Here is a 25,711-nt window from a genome sequence, read left to right as displayed (position 1 = left end):
GCAAATTTTAAACAATTAGTTGCTGAGAGAAAAAGGGGGGGGGGGGTGGGGTGGGGTGGGCAGTTAAAGTTAAATCAATATGACCACTGTAAATTCGGTTACTGTGGTCTTCTTGCTTCAAGGCGAAGTTTGAGTCGTTCTTAAAGTTTTGTCAAATTGAAATTTTGAATTCTCTCTCTCTCTCTCTCTCTCTCTCCTACATGTACATGAATTGATATTAGCTATGCATCTTGCATCTATTATGTCAGATACGGGCGTAAGTAATTTTACATATTTTAAAGTCTGGTTCTCTTAAAAGATGTGTAATTTGCATGTCAACATAAATATCTTGCATGTAGACATAATTATCTTGCATTTTGACACAATTTTCTAGCATGCTGACATATCTTGCATTTAGGGGACATATACGGAAGCGTATCGGGGCCTACACTTGTTGAGTTGAGTAGAACATATTTTATTGACTATTGCCAAAAGGATTGGACACAAGTTCCAAAAACTTAGAAAGTTCTCTCCTTGTACAAAATATATTACAATTACCTGGTACAATGCCATACAATGCTAGTTAACAAATATAACAGTTATAGTACATTTAATGAAATACAAACAAATCCATAGTTTTAAATCTAGAATTAGAAATAGGATGGACGTGAAAGTTAATCAAATAATTTAAAAACATGAATCTTCCACACTTTTGTATAAATGTATGAACTTCTTTAAATATTTTTATATTTTCATCATAAGATAAAGTTATGTCACCCCAAGGTATCAAATGTACATCAGTTATATTCAAAAAGTTCAACGATAATGAATATTTTTTACAAACGAAGAACAAATGATGTGCATCTTCTGAACTTGCACATGAACACATTGGGTTGGCTATTATGTTACATCGATAAAGATCATAATTGAGAACACAACTATGCTTCAATTTCGTATGAGTGATATTTAAAAATCTTGAACCAAAAGAGAAAAACTTCAGAGCCTTTTTATTATCGCTCTGTAGAGTTTTCTTAAAAATATTTAATGAAATAGCTTCCTTGGTATTATTACTCGGACTATTCCACTTACGAATAGTGTAAGGAAATAATGACTTGTTAAAAACTTCTAGTCTACATCTAGGCAAAGAATAGTTTGAGGAGCTTCTAGTATTATAGTTGGAAGTGACATTTCTAATTACAGGAGTTATATCTTTTAGATAAGAAGGAACAAGGTTATTATGAATTTTGAACGTAGTAGATAATTTAAAGCGACCTCGTCTCATCATTAATGGTTCCCATCCTGTTTCCAAATAAAGAGAATTTCTTGAAGCTATGACTGAAAGATCTGGAAGTATTCTTGCTGCATATAATCATGATAATTAAACCTTTTCAAGCTTATCCATATCAAATTGGGTACATCCAGACCAAACTTCAACAGCATACTCTGGTTGAGGTCTTATAAATAATACATACATTTGTGTTAGAATGTTTCTAGAAACAGTAAATTTAAGTTAATTTTAAGTAGACCATGTTTTTTGTAAGCTTTTTTAACAATGATGTCTATGTGATTAGACCAATTTGAAGATAACAATACTCCTAGATGCTTGTGTTTTGAAACATATTCCAAAGCACAATCATCAAAAAATAAATTAGAAGATTTTTCCAACATTTTTTAAAACTAAAGAATACAACTTTTTTTTTTTATTAAATTCTAGAAGGCATTGTTTTGACCATTCCTTTAGTACATATGTAAATGAAGATCATAATTAAGAGTATCTTCTATGACAGAAATATTGTTTGAACACTGTTGTAATGTACTATCATCAGCATAAAGTCTACATATTGATCTCATGTTTTCAGCCACATCATTTACATAGAGTAAAAACAATAATGGGCCAAGAACAGAGCCCTGAGAGACACCTGCATTTATGAATTGACTAGAAGAGAGTTTGTTTTTATACATAACCTTCTGTGTTCTATTACTTAAGTAGCTAATAAACCATTCGAAAATCCATATGATTTAAGTTTATGAATGAGACCTTTATGCCAGACACCGTCGAAAGCTTTTGAAAGATCACAAAAGATCATACAGCAATAATTACCATCATCAATACTTTTCACAATAGATTGATAAGTTTCTAAAAGTTGGTACACAGTTGAAAGTCGAGGCAAAAAACCAGCTAGCCTGATTTTTATAAAATAAGTTGTTGGAGTATAAAATTGTATCGATGTTTAAACAAGATTCTCTCAAAAAATTTACTAATACAACTCAGCAATGACACTGGTCTGTAGTTTGATGTGATAGATGGATCATCTTTCTTAAATAAAGGAATTACATGTGCCAATTTCCAGCAGTCAGCTGGAAAAGTCTTAGATGATAGCGATTTGTTGAATAGGAGACACAAAGGTTTTGAAATAGTTTCTTTGCAGGATTTGAGCATTTTGTGGCTTATACTGTCAGGGCCTACTGCTTTATTAACAGGTATTACTGACAAAATGTCAAAAACTCCATCATCTTCTTGAATGACAAGGTTTGAAAAATTGTCTGTACACTTGTGTTGCGAAACAGGTAAGTCCTTATTGTTATTATCTAAATTGGAAATTGAACTGAAATATGTATTTAAAAAATCTTGTCGTTATGTGAGCATGCAAAATTATCAGTGCCGTTATTGTCTGTGTAATGCATAGGTTGTATTTCAGTTGTAGATTTGGTGTGAAAAACACCTTTCATTTACTTCTATTGTCTTCTAATAAAGCTTTTGATTGCTTTTACTTGCATCACTTAAATAGGAATCAATGTCGTCATAATAATTTGAAATGGCGTATTTTTTTTCATGTTGTTGACCTTATTTCTAAATTTTCGATACAAATACTAATCTGAATCTTTACTGGATTTCTGAGCTTTTTTCTCAACCTATTTTGGATACGTATAATTTTGCGTAAGAGTGAATTCACTTGTTGTGTTTCAACTTATAAATTGTCCTTCTTTTTATTGTATTGTCAACATATAAAGTATTGTGACCTCTTATTTATGCAAATACAAATGAATTGAATTATATTGTATCTTGTGATTTCTAAATAATTTAAATCACCTTATTGAATTTTACTAGTTTTATTGCTTTACAAGTTTTATTGCTTTCTGCGCTCTCTACTTTAAAAATATGAAGTTTGAAATGTTGATTTATCAATGTGAACTTATTAAATTGAGATAGAAAATTAGACAAAGAACAATAAAATAAATGCTTTATAGTCATGCCGATATCAATATGCTTTCATTTTATGGAACAAATTGCGAAAATATTATAGCATTAAATGATTTATTTTTGACGTCGTCGTGTCAATAACTGCCGTCAGGTGAGCAGACAAATTGAATAACGCGCGTTAGCGCGTTATGATAATTTGTCTGTTCACCTGACGGCAGTTATTGACACGACGACGTCAAAAATAAATCATTTAATGCTTATATTTACATTCCCTTACTGAAGAAATCAATTGTTTACTTAAATAAATCGATATTAAGTGCAGATCACGGAGGGAGTGAATAAGTAACAGCAAGAACAGCTGTTTTGTAAAACCGGTTTAAACTGGTTTTCACATAGACTGTTGAGATGAGATCGACGAGCATGAAAATATAATCCAAGATAAATAACTCTTGAAATGTTGCTTTTTACAATAAAGTCAACCTTTTTGTCGAATAATTATAAAACATTGTGTTTTGACAACATTCATGAAATACATTTTTTAACCGATAACATAGAAATCACTGTTTGAGAACTACTTATGTAAATTACTCGTAAATTCATACGCAGTGAATATTTAGAGGCATTTAACCATCACGGAATTTAATGGAAAAACACAGTAGAATGTAAATATTATCAAATGAACTTGGCGGGCGCGGGAGTTCTGAAAGTGAAGTCACTGAATTCTGAATATAGCTGTAGACGACACATGTAGATTGACATTGACAGTTTGATATAAATGAGAAAAAAAGAGCAGTAATTACTTTATAATAAATGCAATTAGTATAAGTATTTGTTACCGTTGTTAGAGGACTGCTGCATGATCTTTATATTTAAGCAGTTCTTTTATTGGGTTATTCTCCAATAAACATGTGATGTGAGTTTTGAGACAGATACATGTAATTGAACATTAAAACTACATGGACCCCTTTACTTAGACGTATTATATTACCCCCCCCCCCCCCCCCACCTCACCACCACTGCAAAAATGTTTTATTTACCAAAGCGTCTAGACAAAACATACAATAATTGTATTTGTTTTTAAATAATATTATGCATAAACTGATAACATGAGCGTTGCCGTTCTTTTTAAATAAAGAAAACAGATCGAGTCATGGTAATGTATAAAATGCAACACTCATACAATAGTTCATGCATGATAATATTTGGTATCGTAGTTACATGTAGATTACATTGTAGTTGAGAGATGGGTGATCATCCAATAAAATTGCTTCAAGATCGTGTACTAGTAATATCAATTTGAAGACGAAGACAGATGAATGAAACATTTTTTAGCCTCATCGGACACCGTTGTAACAACGTGATAACTGAACCCTGATCATAATGTGGGGGTAGGACTGCTCATGTCTACCACCCCTATCTACGGTAACAAATGCAGATATTTGGATGTTTGAAATTAAAAGAAATATCTAAATTTTAGAGTTTAAATTCCTTTATTGTAAATTGAATTTCATGGAGCTAATATTCGTAAATTGCTATTTTTAAAAAATAGGTTAATGGTTACATTTCGTGGAGTTACTTGTATAATAAATAATGAATATATTAATACTACAGTATTACTCGTAATTCGTTGTGGATTTAAATTCATCGATGACGAAAATGAGCATTAACGAATTCCATGAAAATTGAGCATAAACGAATTCCAATGATTCAACAAATGTCAGTCTACAAGTGTATCCTACATCTAGATTCAGGGTGAGGTGACGCACCATCAGAACTCCCGCCCCCGCGAAATTCATTCGATAACAATATTTTTTGCCATATGTTTCCAAGAAATGAAAACAAATTTATGTCTATATATAATGTATACATTTACATTGTTCATTGTCAACATTTCTTTCTCGATATAACTAAAACTTACACTTGATTTATTATTTCTAACACCGTATTTTGTTAAATTGATAATGCAGGTAGCAAGAAAACTGATCAATTACAATAAGGTGATTTAAATTATGTTAACTCATCTCAATACAATGCAAAATATTTGCATATTTAAAACGACATAATAGTTTATATGTTGATAAGACAATAAAAAGTATGACGATGTATAAGTTATAACACAACAAGTGTAGGTCCCGATACGCTTCCGTAGAAATATGCTACCATACGCATCTTTTAAGAGAACCTGATTTTATATATGTGTAAAATCACTTAATTACTCCCGTATCTGACATCATATATGCAAGATGCAACATAATTATGACAATATGCGACTTATTTATGTGAACATGCAAGTTATCTATGTTAACATGCAAGAAATTGATGTCAACATGCGAGATAATTTTGTTGACATGCGTCTTATTTACGTAAACAGGCGAGTTAATAATGTTAACATGCAAGATTAATTATGTCAACATGCAAGTTAATTATGTTGACATGCAATTTATTTATAACAACATGCGAGATAACGTCCATGTTGACATACATATCTTGCATTTTAACATAATTAACTTGGATGATGATATACATAAGTTGCATGTCGACATAATTAACTTGAATGTCAACATAAATACCTTGTATGTTAACACAATTTACACTAATGTTGGCATCAATATCTTGCATGTTGACATAGTTAACTTGCATGGATAAGTTGCATGTCAACATAAATAAGTCGCATGTTGTCATCATGTCAGAGTCTGGAATTAGTAGGTCATTATTAATGTTATTTACATTGTCGCATTTATTGGCAACTTAATATTTTACAAAATTGTCGACCAGCAAGATGTATGTTTTAGTATTTTCGATAGGTATTTTTGATATTTTTTAAGTAGTAGATATCCTAACTTAAGATGTCCTAATTAAGCTACCGTCGGGCTATATGCATCTAAAGATTTGTTCTAAGATAATATTAAGATGCCTAATTTTTTTGATCTTTGTCACATCTTAGGAAAGTTTCGTGAACATGCCTACATAAACTTATTTTTAAAAAACCTGGGTATAACATCAATTAATTTATAGGTTGCTTTTGGTACAATCATTTTCAAATCATATTTTTTTTCATACAAACGAAAATTCAATCTTCTAGATACATTTTGCATTCAATTTGCCTTAATATTTTGCATATATCTTAAATTCTCCATAAATGAACATATTGAAGGGTGATTGGGAAAATATTTTGTGTCTAAATTAACTTTCTAATCGTGTGTTGACCCTCATCAAACTTTCTCATCTTCGGGGTAAGGGAGATAACTCTCAAAGTTGCTACGAGCGTATGGAAGTAAAATAAATAAAAAATAAATATAAGTCGGAATTATGCCTTCAACAAAGGTGTTATAAAGCCATTCCCCCATATTTTGACGCCTTTTGAAAAGACCCTCATATTTTAACATTAAAAGACCCCTCTTTGCATTATCATGCCGTTTGAAAATTTATCTGTGTAGTTACATATGCTGTTATTATAGGGCCGTTTCCCCTTAGCCATCTTTCCCTCCGAGGATGGGGTTATCTGGCTATAAAAGAGGAGCAACCCCACTATAAATGCAGCTTTCCGATGGGTAAAAACTGCTATATAGCCATTGTCCGGGGAGAAAACTGCGATACAGACTTATTTTTGGGGGGGGGGGGGGTGGGGTATGGCTAAGGGTAAAAAAAAAGGCACCATATTTACTTCATATGTAACCACCCCCGGAAAAATAGAGTTGTCTGAATTCTATTTCACACAGTACATGAAACAGCGTTCAATGTGTGAACGTACTCTGTTATTTTTCAAGACTTTGTAGGTGTTTCCAAGTTCTAAAAGGCTGCCTGAAAACCTCTTGCGTATATGGTTGCCATTAGACTTCTTTGTTATCACTGGGTCAACGGTTGCCTTTACCCTAGCTATGGTAGTTGAATCATTGTCCATAACCAAAGTCTGCACCATCAAGTAAACTCAAATTTAAAAAAATATATTTCTTGGAAATTTAAAACAAACGATATGCCTAAATAATTTAATAATATTCTAAAAAATTATTTAGTGATGAAATTCATTTAAAAAATAGTTTATTCTTTTACCGACTTTGTTTAATAATATCACACGTTCTTACTAGCTAAACTTGCACTTACCCACATAAAATAAAACTGTCATGCTTAAACTTGGCTAAAAATCTGTTTACAATTAAATTTACCCTGTGCCCGTGGTCTTTGATGCCCTGGAACATCTCGCATGCCATTGCTGGCTCCATCGATTTGGCCGACCCAAGCGAAGTTAATGCATACTTACTAAATGATTACTTTATTTTTTATTGTTTTTTTATTTTGATTTTGATTTATGTAATTTTGTACTTTTGCACAAAACTGTTGAACTATTATGCTTATTTTTACATGAAATAAATGCATGTCTTGTATAATGGTTATTGATATACTTGCTAATAGTGTCTTTCCTGCTGCCTATTTGATTGTATTTAGAATAATGATAAATAAAGTAAATCAGCTAACAAAATTTGCATATTCCTAATATTACTGAAAAAGAACCCATCCTTTTAAATTAAGAAAGAGTAATCATTTTCATATAGCAAAGTTAAATAAGAATTATATTTAATACATCACCATGCATCAGTGGGCAATACATATTATACAAATATTGACTGGGGTTGAGGGCAACATTGATTATATTAGCCCCCGAGGGACGAAATATTGCCCGACGCGAAGCGGAGGGCAATATTTTCGTCCCAAGGGGGCTAATATAATCAATGTTGCCCGAAAACACAGTCAACATTTGTTCTGTTATATGAAGAAACAAACCAAAATTTAAGAAAGTAATTGAAAACTGATCGCCGTAATTTTCTCAGCTCAACAAAGAATTCACGAATTCAATTTTGTCGAAGTTCATTTCCAAAATATCCTCTGCATCAAACGGTCACTGGTGATATTCCGCCGACCGTAAGAATTAACATACAGATGTTCTACCTGATTTTACTTCACAGTAATTCGCAAAGCGTTACATCCGTTATGAAAGCAAACCGTCGCATTGCGCGTCCGTTATTTACTTGCCTTGACTGACTCTCTATTATGACGTCACCTTGTTTTGTAGTCGCGAAGAATTATTTACGTCATCGTTTACGAATGCACAAATCAGGGGCGAATATTTGAAATAGAGGGAATGTTCTCTAGATATTATTCCTAGCCGGTCAATATCAAAAAAATATTGACCGGTTAATATTTTTCGGACGAGTTAATATTGCAATTATTGACTATTTGTCTATATAGAGTTATAGAGTGAGAATATACTACTGAATATAACAATATCCTTTAACATTTACTGCAATATTGGCATATGGAGAAATGGTGTACATTTTACTAATTTGCATAGCGGCCATATTGTTATCACAATGGCGATTTTCATTACAATAGAATATATAGAAAGGAATGAGAAAAATCACAAATTATAAAAAATAAGTATTTCGGAAATATTTTCTTCTCATTTGGTTCTGTCATTTACATCATCCGGGATTGGAATGTGCTTGTTTTGTTTACATTAGATATTGAGATGGCGGTTCCTTTTGAATCTGAAATATCGAAGCGGGGCGTTGTAGGAATAAAGTGTGTTTTAGTGTTGAAAGGCGTCATAAAGGGATTTTGGAATTATTTTTAAAATACTTGCCATTCATAGGTAAAGTAGTTCCTCATATATTTACAAAGTTTACATTGCAAACTAGTTGTGTCAGAAATTTAGACTCAAATTAAAAAAGTCTTGTCGGTTCCTTTTTACTTCCAATTTAGCATTTTCAAGACTTTCTCAGTAAGCCATCGGACTTGCAACTAGGCATTTATACAGTCTTTATATTGAATCATTAGGCATATTGCATATTTTTGATTAAGAATTATCGTTATAAATTGAATGAATTTTTTCATTTTATAATTTTATTCGGTTTCAAGCTGATATTTTTGGCTGTTTATCTATTTATTTACTCATTTTAGCCGGTAAAGTCATATTTTTAGATTATCTATGGTTGGATAGAGAGGTATTCAAAGTGAATTTTAAGTGTGAATCACTGATTGTGGTGACAAAAACATACACAGATAATCTATGCATTGCCTAAACACATGTTCTCATTCAAAAAATGAAAGTTTTGACGTAATAACACAAATTTCATACATAAAAGGTATGTAATTTTCATTCGTAAGGGAGACAATTTGAAGACATAAATATTAATGAGAACAGTGTCACGTGACATTTAGCTCATGAATAAAGTGTACGTGATTTCTCCATATGGTTTATTAACACAGCTACTTGTTTAGGGGATTAAGTATTTTACTTATTTAAAACTAATATCAGTATATGCTTTATTCTGCTGTATGAGATAGCTTATATTTTTCATAGAATTGTACTTGTTATAGATTAGTTATTGGAAAATTTCAATAACAGAATAATTAAAAGAAAAAAAAGGATAAAGACAAAGTACAAGATTCATTCAGAGGATGTACCCCGGTTTCAAAGTTATATCACCGTTAGTTTTATGAAAGAAGAAATATCAAATGGGAATAATCTTTTATTTCGAAAATAAAAATTTAAATATAATTTCAAAAAATAATTCATTCAAGTTGTCATTTACAAGTTAAATGCTTAACCAACTGAAAATATTAATAAAAAACCCCAACATTTTCTATCAATTAAGCAGAATGATATCTAAAACTAATATCAAATATTAAAAATGTGCCAATCATTCTTTTAATCAAAAGAATCAAGATTATCTTTGAAAAATATGTACCTGTAGTAAATACAAATAACACAGAAAAGCATAAATGTTCAATAAAATATAATTTGTACAGAAAACCTGTTAATGTGAAAAAGGAAGACATTATTTACCAAATATTGTATAGCAACATTTATTGCATCTTATGAGTTGTTCGCAAAGATTAATAATCTATTATTGATATATGTTTTACTTTTGGGGAAGGAATTCTATATATTACACATGAACTGCAAACGCTTTGCCCTGTTCAATGGTTTGTGATATCTCAAAATAATTTACCCACCGAATTTATATAAGTCTAAAATATGCTGTAAGTTTGTTCAAAGTTTATTTTTTGTTATGTATATTAATAGGCAGTTGTTATCAAATAAATCAATATCTTTTAAAGATTGATATGTTTTGAATACGAAATAGTCCTCAATCCATAACTTGCGAGAGAGAGAGAGAGAGAGAGAGAGAGAGAGAGAGAGAGAGAGAGAACATCCCTATTACCCGCATGAATTTCCTAATATCTTCAAGATGAACTAAACATTTTAACACCCCACCGGTAGGAATGACAGATATCAGAAATTTCTTATATATATGTATACAAATTTATTTCCAAAGAATTATTTCAATGGTAGTTGATCTGTTTTGGCCAAAGTAAAATATGTGTCCAAGTAGTGCAGTGGACAATATACTCGCTTATCACGACTGTGAGCCGTGCACTCCTGCTCCCCCACATCAATGACCCCCTCGCACTAAAATCCGTGACGAAAAACTGATCGTATCTGACTATTGTTATCGAATACAAAACGTCAAGTTCCTTTGGTTGTTTCAGTTTTAGTGAAAAGATTTTGAAAGATGATTCCCAATTCATTTTTATGTAAAAATCCAACCATCCCCTTTTTTGAATTTGAACCTGTATCTACACTACCTTTGGATGGGTCCACACAAGTTTGATCTTACTGATGTTTTAGGGGATTCCCAGCATTTTTGCTATTTATTCCTACGTAAAAATTCAACAGACAGACAAACATCGTCCAAACAACCAGCCAATATAGACAGACAGTATAGAAAGATATAGACAGATGATGGCCGTTTGACAAAAGGTAATCAGAAAAATTCACAGTAGATTTCAGCTTATCTTGTGTTGTGTGGAAGCATTCTAAGGAAGTGTTGATTCACTTCTTTTAAATCTTCCGCACAAAAGCTATTTGGTCACAGAAATTGAATCTTGTGTAGATACATCATAAGAAAGGGACGATAAATTTTCTATCATCAGCATAATCAGGTATTGTCATTTCAGTTTTATTTAGATAATGATCTCCTGGAGGTAGAGTAGCGTTTCAATGAGGAATCAAATGCTTGTATTGAAATATGATAAATAATTTTGATTTTTTTTCTAAAACTACATGTAGCTACTCGACCACAAAAGATGAAGCTTGTCTGGAGAAATCCTCAGGTAGACAGATTTATGATTGTTCAAATCTTGAACTGTACAACTGATTGAGATCACAATTTTTGTAAGTGGGACATGGCAATTCATAATCTTAAATCTTTGTAGTAAACCAGAAAAACTGAAACTTGTTTTGATGTTACCGCATCAGCAGGTAGTGAAGAATCAAGTTTCTCCATGGGATTGATGCAAATATATGGGATTTACTTAATGAATGTATTATGAAAAAGTGTTTTCTTATAATTTTTCTTTTATCCAAAACTGACAAACAAGAGTTAGATTTGGCAAAAATGCAAGTTTTTATCAGGTGAATGCTTAAGGAAAATCTTTAAAGATATACAATAGGCATTAAGTTAGACAAAATTTAACTTGTAAAAGAATCATCTCAACATAGTATTAATCTAAGTTTGTTCTTATCCTTTTGGAAAAGTTGGGCAATAAATATTTTTAATAAATATTTTTACACAAAAAATACAGAAAAGCTATCTTTAACAATATCCTCTCAAATTTAGCCAAAATTAGGTATTAGCCAAAACTTGTTTTGAAGCATCCTTAGTTCCTTTAGATTCAGGAATGTGTTCACTATTATCCAGGAGGTAAGGTAGGGCCCATAATGGTGGATTAAGATTTCTCTTCGTACTTCATTTTCATTATCGATGAAACGAGTGATAACTCTTTTGGGGCATTTTCAACTGCAATTATAAAGGGGAGTTGCTGCCCTTTCACGTTGATCAACAGAGTTTTGATAAATATTCATAATTATGATGGCATTCCATTGCAAACTCTTTTTATCTGAGTTATTATACATGTGATAGTAATCTTTGTAAAGTGTTACAATATATTATCCTTTTTTAAAACGATAACATTCACTCTGTTTGTCATATGGCATAGTTAGGAATAAAGTTAGACTGCAATTTATTTACGTCTGATACATAATTGAAAAGCAATCTCTTTTCAACAGTTACACTGATGTTCATTTTTATATATACAATATTGAGAAGTGAAAATGTTATTAATTCCTCAAATTGGAGATGTTCCTAAAAGAAATGTTAAATACATTAAGATTAGACTTTGTGTTCATGAATAATTTTGAACTTTGTTCTAAGTCATCAGGATTTTCAAACGATATGGTTCACAATTTTTTTTTGATTAATTTTCTTTAATTTCTTATTCTTTTGTGGAATTTTTGGTACTGTTAGTCAAATGAACATGCATTTTATGAATCGCATGGTTTCCAGTTGTCCGCCATTGTCCACATTCAAGACATTTGGTACCTGCAATAAAAGAGTAATCCATTCAATTTATGTCTCATATCTTTGTTCGAGAGGCTGGGTTGTTAACAAATTAACCATCAGATCTTCGTTAAACTTTTAAATAAGGTACATTGTACATGCATCTCTATCCATAAAGTCTTATTTACTAGGAAAAATCGATATGTCAACTTTAAAATTTGAATATTTTCCAATATTTTCTAAAAAGTTCTTTATCTTTTTAACTTAACTAGGGCCTTAAAACAAGATATCTTTTATCTTTATAGAAAAATTCTTCTATTCGTCATTTAAATTATATTCAATATATCACGAAAGCTAATTGAGTTTAATTGACTTTGAATCAATATGCTAGGTAAATGTTGTTTATAGGCGCGCATGTCAAAACTCGTATTTAGACAGTGACACCTAAATGTGGCTGTATTGAAACAAATAGACCTATATGTAGCTTTTAAAAATAACGCAGATACAATGTGTACTTATTTTCAAGGTGCCGTAACATTGCAAATTTCAAGAAATGAAAATTATACTATGTTTATGTTTACAGCAAAACTTTTTTTTTAAATCATAAACTTAAAAAAAATCATTCTTAATTTTTCTTTTATTTGCTCGCTTTTACAGCAACTTTTCAAATAAAACCAAATAGTATTGAGAAAAATCCTTATTGTAGCACCAATTCAAGCTTCATCTGGGCCACTGTAGAATAACATTTGCTTATCTCGCTACTTTTGCAGTATTATCTTTTAAGTTAGAAGATTTCTTTTGAAATAAAGTTATACTTGTAAAAAGTTGGCGCCGTGTTTTAGCTATTGAGTTCTACTTTAATTCAGTCAGTTGTTTGCGTTTACCTTAAAACATTTTTCTTTGTTCTCTTGAAAGTACAGTACCAAGCAACACAAATAAAAAAATGCTCGTTGGACCTTTTTCCATGAAATATACAAGTAGAAGAGAAATGATTTTTAAACAGCTCTATTTATGTGGTATTGTTTGATAAATGGCGGATGCTTCTTTGGGCATCGTGATAAACGTTTAATTTATTTACAATAAGATTTTAATAATTTTAATTCTCCCTTCGCTTAAATGTTGTAATCAAAAATAATTTTTACCATTACTTTTTTAACGTAGCAACGTATACATTGTTAAGTCATTTTCGTTTTGGTTGGCAGCTTCTTCAAAGACTTGAATTGAAGTAAAATATCTAAAACCCAATTGTATTTGATTTTAATAAGTACATCATTTGTTTGCAATAAAATAATTATATTCATTTTTAAAGATTGTCAAATGAAAATTTTACCATGAAGATTTTCAGAAAATAGAGAATTATCTGTTGATGTTCATATTATAATATAGTATAATATAGTATAATATAGTATATGTTTTAATACATTCTTTCCTCTTCTGTTTGTGTGTCCAAGTTGATAAGACTCAGATGTTTTGTTCATGTCCATATTTTTCTTGATTTCCACCTTTTCTGATGTAGATTTTGGTGCTAATTATGTAAAAGAAAAATGTTTAAAAAATGCAAAATATCGAATTTGGCTTTAGAAAGTTTAAACACAATCTTAAAGACATAGATATTATTATATTATCTTATAAAAAAATGTATAACCCCTCCAAGAAGTTTCAAAACCTTAACTTCATCAACTATCCTAAAGTTAATACTCTGCCTCAATTTTAAGTATTCACATGAAACTCATGCACTTTTCAATTAAGAAACGAGAGTTTGTATTAAGAACTGATTTGAGTGATTAAAAAATGGTGATAAGGGTGGGACCAGATGTCTCAGTTTAAACATCAAAGGATTAATTATAAGAAACATTATAAAATACAGCATGAGAGATCTTGAGTCAAAGTGTTTATATTATTTTTTGACATTTCTTTTACAGGATTATTTTAAAAAAAAAATTAGAAATAACTGTATCTTTAAAGGAACCATTTTTGTTAGAAACACATATCCAAAAATGCGTGGAAGCCTCCTCATGTTTTGTAGATTTAAGATTTACCATGATTGCTAGAATGGGCCATAATAGTGGAGTGAAGTTTTACATAGGAATTCATATTGGAGAATCTATAAAACATCTTCTTAAAATCAAGTTCGGCTATTTACAATTTAAAATTTGCAATTAAATAATTGCTTTACTTGTGTTGTTTTCCTATAAAGGCAGTTGGAACAAACTTGCCATCCACAGAACTATCTGATTAGCTATCATATAGCTGGTTTTCCCACCTAAAGTGTTCTTGTAGCACTGCAGAATGATTCTGGCTCCAAAGGCAGGGATGCTATTTTTAAAAGTATACATTTTTATTGCAATTTCAGAATTTAAAATCTAATATATGGTGTAATTTAGATTTATTTATATGCATTGTGTCCTTAAAGGTAAATAATGCATCGTTTTAAAATATTTTGTTCATTTTAATATGTTCATCATTTCAGTTTGAATATTGCAACAGAAAATGAAGATGTACACTTCATGGGTAAAGCAGTATTTGTTAAAAACATCTGCAATATACTGGTATAAATATACCCTTTAATGCCCCTTCAATTTGATTTGATTTGATTTTTCTTCAATTTTGTTGTTTCTTGTTTTTCCTAGTATTCTCTTGTTTGAAAACTATATATCTTACACAACAATAAATGATGTCAAATGCTGTATATGATAATTTTCCATAAAATGTAATCATGAGGAAGAAAACATAAACTCTACCTTTAGCAGTATCACTTAAACTTTCCAGCAACAGAGTACCTTTTACATTTCCATTGTTGAATAATTTGCTTGCTCTGGATTTTGCCTAAAAACACACTTGATTTAACTGATCTTTTATTATTTCACTTACTAAGATATATGAAAAGCAAACTACCTTCTCTTACTTTACTATACTATGAATAATTTTTTAAGTAAGATTAGTCTTTTTTAGCATTGTTTAAATAAGGATGTTGAGTCTTGAAAATACATGAATAATGTTAAAGACATTTTAAGAAAATAACAAATGTTAGTCTGTGAAAGTGCTAACATATCAATGATAAAATTATATGCTTACCCTGCCACATTGAGATGTTCATATGCATTCTCAAGTTGTTAGGTTGTTAGATAAAAGTGAGCCTCAAACTGTAACATAATACTTAGTCAAAACATTGACTTTATCATTTATGACTTAAAACACATAAAAATTATACTTTTTGTTTTATTCTATACATCAACTTTAGTGAATCTATAAATGTGAAGTTAGTGTTTAATTTGGTAATAATGTTTTACGAACTTCCAATCCCAGTTTTGAAGACCTAAGGTAACTAAGTTTTATAAAGGAAACACTGCAGGAAAGAATACGGTATATTTTTTTAAAATCATTAACCAGACATCACTGTAAACATATTTTTAAATGTACAAAGTTACATTTTTGATATAAAACAGCTTCAATAGCATTTTGAAAGTTTCTGAGTCAAAATGAAAATAAATATTTCCTGCTATCTATCTATTGTTCAGTGATATTTCACAGCATCCCGTCTACACAGTGCCACCTATTTACGTCAAACATTACCAAAATTATAAGAATAATTAAGGATTTACTAAATAAAAACATCATTTCAGGTTAAAAACCATGATTACTATTAAATGAATTTGTAAAACTATAGTAATAAAATAAATATGAATTGCACCACTTCTGTCACGTCACGAACATGGCTCCCAGTGAAACGCACATGGCTCTTGGTGAAATTGATAACAGTAGGATGACTAGAATGAGAAGGGTAAGACTTATTTTTTTTCTTGCAAAAAATTATGTTCTGCACATATAAGGTAATAAGGAAGAGCTAGATGCTTTTCTTTATTACATGCATTCTAATGTTCATATGCATACATTGTCAAGTCATTTTATCGTTGTTTATATTGAAAGGTGGTTCAAGTTACCTTCGATGGTAATAAAGAAAGTATTCCTAACTTGAAACAAAAATAACATATTCATTTTTTTGCGTAGCTAAGACCAGCTACAATGCCGTAAAATATTGATTGTTTTATGATAAATGAAAAATGATAATTTTGTTATTTGTTATATTTGTTGTTTTTATTATAAAAATGTTCTTTCTAAATGCAAAAGCAAAAAATAATTTGACCAATCATATCACTTTGTTATCGAGCATGTGCATATAGGCACATCTGTTGTTTCTGAACTACACGATAAAATTGAGGTCAAACGCTGGCTAATAAAAAAGTACATAGTAACGAATATAACTTTGAGCATTCACTATTACTTCTTAATTATCTGATTTTTCTACCGACAGCTGAAGATGAATATGGCTATCTTAGTTAAAAACGAATAAAAAAGCATCACAAAATAAAGAACAGCTTAACTCTTTGTACTTTTTGATCAATTCATACTTAAAAAACAAAACTCGAAGTGACAGTACTGGCTATGCCTTACAGAAACAAAAATTAGTGTTATATCTGCATAGTTTGTGCAACAAGTACGGACATGTGTACGTGTATCTATTATCACATGGCAATGTTAACTTACTTGTCTATATGCACAGAAAAAAATCCTTCTGAATTAGAAAAAGCTATCTAATCCAAATGTTAAAGAAATTAAGTATGCTAATCATGATACGTCGTCATTATTGAGCAACTGTTCGATCGTCACCTATAAACGGTTGCGCGCGTGTGTGTGTGTGTGTGTGTGTGTGTGTGTGTGTGTGTCTGTGTCTTCCCCTCCTCTTTGATAAACAGAGAAAAGAATATAAAAATAAAATTAATCATCTATTGGTATTTCAAACATATACAGTCGCTTATGCATCCCAACAAGGGCTTATTACAATATTCTGCCTGTCTAAATTTAAATCAACTTGGACATTAAATGCAACCATGTTCTTTGAATATCAGCTGCTCAAATATTTCCTCTTAGTGGTGGTTTTAAATAACAAGGACGATACTTTATTAAAACCATTCAGCTAGCAGATCGATTTGTTTTTTAGTCTCTGATTTGCCGGTCGATCGATGTCAACAATGAGCGACTACTTGGTCGACGTGCAGTTGTCACAAGCGACACCATTTACAGAATTGTAAGTTTACTTGATACATTTTATATCTTATATATTTTAAAGTGTTCCGTTCTGAATTTTACTTAGTTTGTATTAATTTGGACACTAAGCCAAAATATATATATATATATATATATATATATATATATATATATATATATATATATATATATATATATATATATATATATATATATATATATATATATATATATATATATATAAGTTTATCTGTTGTAGATTTGGAGGAAATACTTCTTCGCTACTTTGGTAGAGAATAGAGAGGCATTGTTATTACCAGTTGTTCAGTATTTTTTGGAAACCGATGATCGGATGTTATATATTGATTTAAGTTCCAGAGGGCTACCCGTGTGTCAAGAAACAACTCGATAATCTTTAGATCAAACTTAAGTTCACCTTTTTAGCATCGAATTTGTGTTCAGTAGTCATTGAAGTACAGGAACTTCATATACTTCAAGACTAGTAAACAAGATTTGGAGAAAAGACTTCTTCGCTACTTGGTAGAGAATGGAGAGGCATTGTTATTACCAGTTTTTAAGTATTTTTTTTTAAAACGATGACCGGATGTTATATATGGATTTAAGTTCCAGAGTGCTACCCGTGTGTCAAAAAACATCTCGTAATCTTAAGACAAAACTTAAGTTCACCTTTTTAGAATCGAATTTATGTTCAGTAGTCATTGAAGAACAGGAACTTCATTTACTTCAAGACTAGTAAACAATCAATAGATCATAGATGTCATGTCTTGCCGATCGCTTTAACATAACCTATCAACTAGTGCATTAGACAATAATACACCTCTTTCCCCTGCCACTCTCTATCTTTCTCTCTGGATTTTGCCTTTACTGAGCCTCACCTTTTTGGGTACCATTTCAGTGCCGTGGTACATCTAATGTTTTCCATCCTTGGAACATGACCATCCAGTTCTGTGATAAAAAACCCCAATAAATTACCCGCTGGAATTGAAAACATCAAATCGCTATAACAACAACACAGATTAGATGCAAAATTAAACAGAAACAAATATGTAATGATGTAGCATTTGAAAAAAAAATTAACCTGCTTTTTAGCTTCAAAGATCTATAGTTGGTTTATAATTTTTGTTCATGTTTATACTTCTATTTAAGAATATTGTACTGGTGTGAATTTGACAATTACACACATAAAATAAACATTCATCAATTGCATGATTGTGTTATTTGTATCTCTGAAGACTGTCCTGCTGCTCATCTAATATTTCTGTGAACATCAATTATTGATGTAAAATGATGCCAAATTTTTGTGTTATTGGCAATAAGCTTTCTGCTGAAAACACCCTGGAATATTGTCTGTTTAGTAAGGATGAATGAGATGGTGTAATAAGAGCAGCACCATCGAATGTATCGAAGCATATTGATTTTTATTTGCAGATTCAATCTGTACTACAGCATGATCATGAATTCTAAGTTAAAGAAAGGGGCATACTTTTGAAGAATCCTGAAAAAAGTCTTCTTATGAAGACCAAATATATATCATTTATAGAAAAAGTTTTGTCAAGTTAATAAACTACTTACTTAAACTACTTATGTAGTTGTGATACAGTTCCTCTTACAATATAAGGGAGTATGAAAAAAAATGACAATAACAAACCGTGAACCATCTCAAAAATCAATAAAACGAAATACAAATTCAAAGCAGAGCAACACGGACCTCCAAATAGGTAGAGGTAGGATCAGGTGCCTAGCTAGGAGGAGTGAGTACCCTCTGCTGACTGGTCACACCAGCCGTGTGCTCGTTGTCGTAATTGGGGGAAAAACCAAAAGAAAAGGAAAAGTCTGTAGACAATTAGGTAATTAATTATGGTCTAACAATTAGTATGAAAAACGCCAGTCAGCATGCGACCCAGTGGAAGATTGCATTTGCTGACTAGGTTGTTGTATCGACCATAGAACTTATGGAAAGAACACTTTAAACGAGACTGTTGATAGTCCTGTTTTATCAACTTGTTTTTCAGTAGCTTTCTCTGCCTTACAAACTGTTCATACAAAGAGCATGCCCTTGTGTTTCGAATCAATTGAGAGACAAAAACACCATATGCAGGCGATGAAGGTATATTGCTACAAAGGAAGGAAAGTTGACTATGGAAAAATTGAAGCTATCGCTTTAATCATAAAGTTTTGTAGTTAAATTACTATCAATATTCATTCTCCAGTAAAATATCCAAATATGAAACAGATGACACAGACTATGTGGTCTCTTTTGTTTCAAGTTCACAATTTCATATATATTTCCTTAATTTTCTGAAATTGTAAAGATAAATCCAAACGTTTTCATCAGACCTGAACTATTTGTGAATGTGTCTAAACAGATCCTGTCGTCAACCATTGACTGTACCAGTTAAACTGTGTGACGCAAAATAAAATTCAATACTCATTCAATACTTTATCGATCGTTGCATGTTAAAACCAGGACTTATTTTGTTGAGTTAAATAGCATTTTGATGGGGGGAAATAACACTTGATGATTAACATTATAACATATACCCATTTATGAAAAATTGTTGTGATTATTCTTCATAATAAACCTTGAAGGAAATGTTTTACACTTTCACTCACACATACGTACCCACATTTCTATAAAAAATTATAGTTTCTGATTTTTTTAACTTTCAGTATCTTTTTCAAGCAATAAAAGACAGCAACAGAAGAATTTTTCAAGATTTTGCAAATTTACCTGACATCATTAAAAGAACCGTTCGTACATGTTTAAGATTATAAAATATTTATACGTTATGTCTTATGTAAACACTGTGTTTCGAAGTACATGTACAACATGTTGCTCAACTTGAGGCAAATATAGACATTGAAAAGGTCGTGATAAAATACCACAGTCGGCATGTTTTTTTTTATATTTCCTTTAATAACATTGATTATTGAAGAAACTAGTCATATTTCGAATCGTTCAACGTATTTCGAATCACAGGTTATTATTTTTTTTACATCGTTGATGTTAATATAAAAATAGCATGTTCATAATTGGTTGAGTGATACCAACACAAAAAAGATAATGTCAGTAAATAGATCTGCATCACAAACAGTTTGATATAAAGACTATGACAGGGGTCTTATGTAATGTGTTCAATGTTAGTTTTTGAAAACCAATTGCGTTTTTCCAATTATGTGCGTGTTTAAAAAAAGCACATAATATGGTTTTTCTGTCTATATCATGGTGTTGTTCCTTAAACCTTGCAGATATTTCAACTGGTAGTACACTAGTGTTAGTAGTCTTGTAAGTACTTTGTTTATTTGCTTGAACAGCGCCCTTCAATATGAATAGGCAGAAATGATACTATTCTAAACATTAAGGCGCTTCGACAGTCTTATATTACAGATTTAAGAGTACCAAATTTATATTTGTAAATGATTGTCCACGTCTTAGTCGTAATATATGTACAATACAGTTTTTAAAGTTTTTAATTAGAGTCGAAGTAATTAAAGAAATGAAATAAAAATGAAATGTTTTGACAAACAAATTCTCAAAAGCGGTTTGCGTAAATATAAAACAAAATTAAGTTTATATATGAAATCTGATTTTTCACTTTAAAAAATATGCATTTAAGATATACATGTATTACTGATCACGTAGCGGATCCCTGACGTAGAACTTCGTCGTTATCATTGTTTGATTTCTGATGGACACATTTAATGTTAAAAATATACAATGTATATATAATTTAACAGAATTTTCCCGACGATACATTGGTACAGTTTTATGAACATACATGTATTTACTTTGCAAACGTGTATAAAAATAGATATTTTATAAAATTTCATGTAATATTTGTCGCTTTTTTTCTTACTGGCTTGGAGGAGAGATTAGTTCCAATACCTTCTTTTAGAGAGAAATATACCGGTGATTTATAATATAGTTCAGTGGACAATACACTCGCGCTTATCACCGCTGCGAGCCGGGCACTCCTGCTCCCAAACATCAATGACCTCCTCGCACTAACATCTGTGCCATCAAAAGGTATACGAAAAACTGATCGTATCTGACTAATGCTATCGAATACAAAACTGTCAAGTTCCTTTGGTTGTTTCAGTTTTAGTGAAAAGATTTTGAAAGATGATTCCCAATTCATTTTTTATGTAAAAATCCAACCATCCCCTTTTTTGAATTTGAACCTATATCTACACTACCTTTGGATGCATCCACACAAGTTTGATCTTACTGAAGTTTTAGAGGATTTTCAGCATTTTTGCTATTTAATCCCACGTAAAAATTCAACAGACAGACAAACATCATCCAAACAACCAGCCAATATAGACAGACAATATAGAAAGATATAGACAGATGATGGCCGTTTGACAAAAGGTAATCAGAGAAGTTCACAGTATAATTCAGATTATCTTGTGTGGAAGCATTCTAAGGAAGTGATGATTCACCTTTTTTTTTTAAATCTTTCGAACAAAAGCTATTTGGTCCCAGAAGTTGAATCTTGTAAAGAGACATCATATGGAAGGGATAAATTTTCTAACATCAGCAGAATCAAGTAATGTCATTTCAGTTCTATTTAGATAATGATCTCCTGGGGGTAGAGTAGCGTTCCAAAGAGGAATCAAATTTTTGTATTGAAATATAATAGAAGCATTTTCTGATTTTTTTTTCTAAAACAACATGTAGCTACTCGACCACAAAAGATGCAGCTTTGTCTGGAGAATCCTCAGGTAGATAGATTTATGTTTGTTCAAATGTTGAACTTTATGACTGATTGGGATCACAATTTGAATAAGTGGTACATGGCAATTCATAATCTTAAATTTTTTGTAGTAAACCAGAAAAACTGAAACTTGTTTTGATGTTACCGCATTAACAGGTAGTGAAGAATCAAGTTTTGCCATGGTAATGAGGCAAAAATATACGATTTACTTGTTACATTAAAAGTGTAAAGGTAAAAAATATTTACGAAGGAATATATGAAAGAATTCTTCATTATCTTTAAAACTAAAAACTTTAATGAATGAATCATTTAACAGTGTTTTCTTATAATTTTTCTCTTTTCCAAAACTGACTCCCAAGAGGTAGATTTGGCAAAAATGCAAGTTTTTACCAGGTGAATGCTTAAGGAAAATCTTTAAAGATATAAAATAGGCATTAAGTCAGACAAAATGTAACTTGGAAAAGAAGCATCTCAACATAGTATTAATTTAAGTTTGTTCTTATCCTTATGGGAAAAGTTGGGCAACAATGGGAATAAATATTCTTACATAGAAAATACAGAAAAGCTATCTTTAACAATATCCTCTCAAATTCAATTTAGCCAAAATAAGGTATAAGCAAAAACATGTTTTGAAGCACCCTTACACTACTGGCTCTAAAAACCCCTGTCCGTATGAAAATCCCCTGTCTTCCCCTGTCACCCCCTGTGTTTTCACTGTCATCCCCTGTACATCCCCTGTGTGCCACTGTACAGAGCCCCTGTATACCCTGTCATCCCCTGTGCGCCCCTGTACACAACCCCTGTGTGCCACTGTAAGCCCCTGTCACCCACTGTACGCCCCTGTCATCCCCTGTAAGCCACTGTCTGCCCCTGTGCATGCCCCTGACATCCCCTGTACGGACTTTAACTGCTCGCTAAGTAAAAAAAAAAGTTTTTAATTAATTCGGATTTTTAAAAAAATTATATATAGCATTCAAGTTTTAGACGATGCTTGTTTTTCTTTGCATTTCATAAAGGGCAATATTATTACAAGCGTGAATAATTTTGACTTAACATTGACACAAATCAAGATATACTTGTATACCGATAAATCGCTTATTTTATTACATGCATTTAAACAAATGACCATGTTCTGTAATTTGTAAAAATAAAACAGAAAGAAAAAAAGAAAGAAAAATAAGTGGAGGAGTGCGTGAAATCTGCAATGTTCTGTGCCATGTAACCTGACTGAGATAAAGCGCATAATAACACAACATCAGTACGTGCAGATAACCACACACCGATCGAAATGATGACATGATCACCTATATTTTGACTGTTTTGACCAGTGTAATGATGCATAGAATTAAACAGCCTTTATGAAGTTCATGTAAATCGCTGATAATTGCTGTCAGTATTGTTTTTTATAAATCATGCATGCATGAATGTATGCAAATGCCGGTAACGGGGTACCATTTAATTATACACACATGCATTATATTAAACAATGGTCCGGATTTCGGATCAGAACAATATCAGACATTTATTTAAATTTGATTTTATTTGAAAAATGAAAAATATAAAAGAGCAATATACAGTTTTAATTCATATCACTGTGCCAAATAATGTTATGAATTTTAAGCTCTTCAATTTTTTCATGTTTAAAATTCTCAGAACTGAAAAATTGAAATTTTCAATTGCGTGTTTCTTTACTTGACAGACTGGGGAAAAGGTCATAAGGGGTGTTAAACAACATATTGCAATATTGTGTAGCATTACCGAGCATCCAGACCTGATCGAGGACATGTGTCTGTCACCTCATTGTTCCCAGTCTCGCTACCGTGCACTGCAAATTGTTAAGAAGGGCTGTATACAGTAAATAGCTATTATATAATCACTGACCGACCATTCAGATCTGAGGAAGGGTGTGTATATATACGTGTACACCTGTGTCTATCATCTCTTTTTCCCTATCTCGCTACCGTGAACTGCAAATTGTCAAGAAGGGCTGTGTACAGTAGCTATTATATAATCACTGACCGAGTGAAATAATGTCAACATCATCTCCTTTGAAATCTGTAGCTTCAATCAGCTAGTTGTTAATCATGTGTCTTCAAGTTTTTGATCAATTGATCTTGAGTAGCATAAAACATTGATGAATTAAACATCACTTTGACAGCTCTAAGTTAATCTAAATAATTATAGAAAATTGGTTATGAAAGTTAATAAGGATTGCATGTTTCCTTATTAAGAAATTAATTCCCGGTTAAACTATTAGTAACATTTAATTAAAAATCAGTGCAATCTCTCTCTCTCTCTCTCTCTCTCTGTATAAACTCCATAGGCTACATGTATAGCAAACACTAGTTCTACATTTACATTTATGTTGTGTATGTTCTGACCAGGGCAGCGGAATGATAAAGAATAGGTAATAACTATTAGGATTGCATGTTTACTTATTAGGAAATTAATTCCCGGGTAAACTATATAATTAATAAATTTAATTCAAAGTCAATGCACTCTCTCTCTCTCTCTCTCTCTCTCTCTCTCTCTCTCTCTCTCTCTCTCTCTCTCTCTCATGACTAATCAGGTTTTTTTTTTTTAAATATCTCAATATCTATAAAACCTCCTACATGTATAGAAAACACATTTACATTTTCTGACCTTTACGGCAGATTTCTGTTCACTGGCAATTAATTAAATTATCTTTGATATCTTCCACTTTGCAGTAAAAAGAGATATAACAATTAGATTTTGGAAATAAATGAAATTGATTATGAGATTAAAACATCAGTTTAAATTCAATTCAAGAGTCCAATAAGCCGGTCAGAAACGTATTGAACAAACATACTAAAATATTTCTGAGACAAACTTATATAAGCTATTGAAGCTTTATTTTGCTATTCACGGGAAATTAATAAAGTATCAATAAATTATCAACTAAAACATGTGATTTCTAAAATTAAGATAACAGTGTGTCTTGTGCTTCGGCGCTGTTGAGTGCAAATATTGACTTATAGCTCAAAATAGAACACATGTGATTTCAATAGTTGCATTACGAAAATGATATTGAAAAAAAACCCCACTCAAAAGCCGTACAGGGGATGTTAGGGGCATGCACAGGGGCATACAGTGGCTTACAGGGGATGACAGGGGCGTACAGTGGGTGACAGGGGCTTACAGTGGCACACAGGGGGATATGTACAGGGGCGCACAGGGGATGACAGGGTATACAGGGGCTCTGTACAGTGGCACACAGGGGATGTGCAGGGGATGACAGTGAAAACACAGGGGGTGACAGGGGAAGACAGGGGATTTTCATACGGACAGGGGTTTTTAGAGCCAGTAGTGTGACGTAGCGGATC

General features: G+C 31.5%; 1 protein-coding gene and 1 long non-coding RNA gene across 3 annotated transcripts in view; one reads left to right on the top strand and one right to left on the bottom strand.

The window, feature by feature from the left end:
* Positions 1-12,275: 12,275 nt before the first annotated feature.
* LOC117681361 (uncharacterized) overlaps positions 12,276-25,711 on the bottom strand; it is a 38,425-nt gene continuing 24,989 nt past the window's right edge. The window contains exons 4-9 of one of the 2 annotated variants that reach the window (XR_010711177.1): positions 18,525-18,594; positions 15,658-15,725; positions 15,324-15,408; positions 14,759-14,898; positions 13,467-14,107; positions 12,276-12,624 (exon numbers count right to left, since the gene is read on the bottom strand). The gene's annotated coding sequence lies outside the window, so the exon portion shown is untranslated. The remainder of the gene's footprint in view (positions 12,625-13,466; positions 14,108-14,758; positions 14,899-15,323; positions 15,409-15,657; positions 15,726-18,524; positions 18,595-25,711) is intronic. The other variant, XR_010711176.1, reaches the window with a different exon arrangement.
* Positions 16,276-18,815, top strand: LOC136273043 (uncharacterized). The gene is made up of 3 exons (XR_010711178.1): positions 16,276-16,363; positions 17,582-17,668; positions 17,888-18,815. It is a non-coding gene; the product is annotated as an uncharacterized lncRNA (long non-coding RNA).

Source organism: Magallana gigas, chromosome 2, assembly GCF_963853765.1.
Source record: "Magallana gigas chromosome 2, xbMagGiga1.1, whole genome shotgun sequence".
In the NCBI taxonomy this organism is placed as follows: domain Eukaryota; kingdom Metazoa; phylum Mollusca; class Bivalvia; order Ostreida; family Ostreidae; genus Magallana; species Magallana gigas.
This window is presented reverse-complemented; position numbering and strand designations above follow the sequence as displayed.